General features: G+C 42.5%; 1 pseudogene; it reads right to left on the reverse strand.

Annotated features, from left to right (window-relative positions):
• Nucleotides 1–394: 394 nt before the first annotated feature.
• Nucleotides 395–2,556, reverse strand: LOC141834701 (F-box/kelch-repeat protein SKIP11-like; annotated as a pseudogene).

Consider the following 2,556-nt stretch of genomic DNA (forward strand, 5'->3'; position numbering starts at 1 on the left):
TGGTGAATTAGAAAAACAATTGAATGCGTACTGTGACTAAGCCTAAGACTGAACTTTGTTAGCTAAAGCTCAACTACAACTTCCGTGTGATAATCACACCGGTGTATATAATTAATTTCAGTTAAGAACCAGAGATAGAGAGACTTGAGACGACAAAATTGGAAAGAATATGACAATCAAGATTGACATTTTCATCATAAAAAATCTATCAATGGCATTCTGATTAGTCATTTTCACAAGAATAAGAAAGTTAATATTGCTGCCTTCCTATCAAGACTTTACTTTTTCAAAGATTTGTAACTTATTGAGCATACCATATTTTACTGAATTATCAGGCGAGGGAAGTACACAAGCAAGAAAATCAAGAGAGATCTATATATATATCGAACCTTCATCTTCAATAGAATTTCAGAAAATCCAGTTATTTATTACCTTTGAAATAAACAGAATTAGTACTTCGTATGCATGGATCACAGAGATGATGAACAGATCATCATCGATCAGCAGCCCATCACAGCACAATTATAAACAAAGCTGCCAGAATGCTTGCTCGCGATCAATCGCCACTCCGGCGGTCCTCCATTTGGAATCCACGAATTGAGTTCGATCATCCCTCCAGCTCCATGAGAAACTTTTGTCCCACCAATCACTATCAGCCATTCGCCACAGGCACGAAATGCAAGCCCCCATCCATTCATCGAGAATGAGCTTTCAGGCAACCTTCCCAAAACTATCCACACATTGTTTACTTTGTCATACTTCCTCAACTCCTTATCAGCATAATGTGCTGCGTAGAGTTCATTATTCACCACAGCCACGAGTGGAGGTGCACCTCTGGCACCATTGAGTCCGGCAGACATGTTAGGGATCAACCTCCAAGAGCCTTTCTCAAAGTCATACTCTTCTCCACAGGTGAGTATCTTTGTGTTGGTAGCCATGCCGCCGATGACATAGAACTTGCCGTCCATGAAAACCCCCGAGCACATCTTTCTCACTCGGTTCATACTAGGTAAGGTCTCCCAAGTCTGCGTGCTAGAATCGTAAAGCTCCGCAGAGCTCAGTATATCGCCCTTGGCATTGGTTCCCCCAGCTATCACAGCTTTCTCTCCGAGGCTAGCAGATCCAAACAAGCACCTAGGTGAGTTCATAACGACACCAGGAGACCAGGAGTTAGTCAAAAAATTGTATCTTAGCACAATATGGGAATTCACCTCTTTTCCGAAAACGAGAAGCTCAGTGCCCACTGCCAGGGACTCCTTGTCAGAGCACATGAAGCTCTCGGTAGGAGGCATCTTAGGAACGGCAATCCAGCGGCCGCGGTATGGATCATAGCCCTCCCATTCAAGGACATTACAGGAGAAATAGACCCAGTGCTCGACGATACCCATCTTGCAACGTAGCCGGTAGAGTTCCCCGCTGTGAATCAAGGAATGGAACATTCGGTTTACAGATGCAACAGCACCGTACTCTGACCGAGAAAGGTGAAGGAAGCAGCTGATTATCAGCTCCCTGCCCAGCCGGTTGATGATGATGTTTGGATAAATATTCTCTCCGTCGCTTGCCTGGCTATCCAATTTGCAGAGAGACAGGTCCATATCTTTGATCTCGGGGGTGCTAGGCTGCGGTGGTGACTTGATCCTTTTAATCCTATTTTGGAGCTCTCGTTCGTCGAGCTCTTGCGCTTCAGGATCCTCATCCAAAATATGTTTTTTATTGTCTGTTGATTCATGGAAATGGCAATCCATGCAAATGGCAAGAGGATTCCTGCACACAGCTGCTTATGAATGCCCTCGTTGTCAAACAGCTGCAAGGACCTTCCAGCATATCGCGAACGCACCGACGAAACAAATGGTGCCTGAAACCTCCATTATCTCCTCCTCCTCCGATCCTTTCAGTATGATTCAATACTCATATTGGACACCAAAATACAAGTAAAAAAGAAAGAAAAAGAAAACTGGCCGAGGAAAAGTTGGTTGTTTATACAGGCTTCTGTGTAATGTGATCTAAACCCGGATGAGAACAAAAGAGAAAAGCCATCAAAATTCATTTGTGTGTGTGTGTGTGTGTTCTTGATTGTTCATTAAGGGAAGAGATAAATAACTGCTTTGGAAGGCGAAAAACGCAAACTGGGAAGAAAAAGAGGAAAATAAGCTAGAAACTTGATCAGAACCTCAGAAAAAGAGCCCCGTCTCGGGAAATAGCCAATAAACACGAAGAAAAACCCAAAAAAAGAGGTACTTTTATCATCTCTATCGCATAAATTCGTCGGATTCCATTCCTGGAGATCAAAGACTGACCAAAAATCCAACTTTTCTGTATGCCTCTGATTTTTTATTTCCACACACACAAAAAAAAACAAAAAAGACAAAAAACAAACAAAAAAAGTTTTAAACGCAAAGAGTTTCAAGAGATTTGTAGTTGGAGATCTCGTAGAACGATGTGGAGTTACAGAGCGATTCGGAGAACGAAGAGAAGGGGAACGAGGAAATAAATAAAAGAAGGCAATTTTTTGGGGATTAAACTTCTCTCCTTCTCTCTTATTCTTACGTCTCTCAC

Source organism: Curcuma longa, chromosome 9 (assembly GCF_044706935.1).
Source record: "Curcuma longa cultivar G26 ecotype Majalengka, Jawa Barat chromosome 9, ITB_CL_G26_1.1, whole genome shotgun sequence".
Classification (NCBI taxonomy): Eukaryota; Viridiplantae; Streptophyta; class Magnoliopsida; order Zingiberales; family Zingiberaceae; genus Curcuma; species Curcuma longa.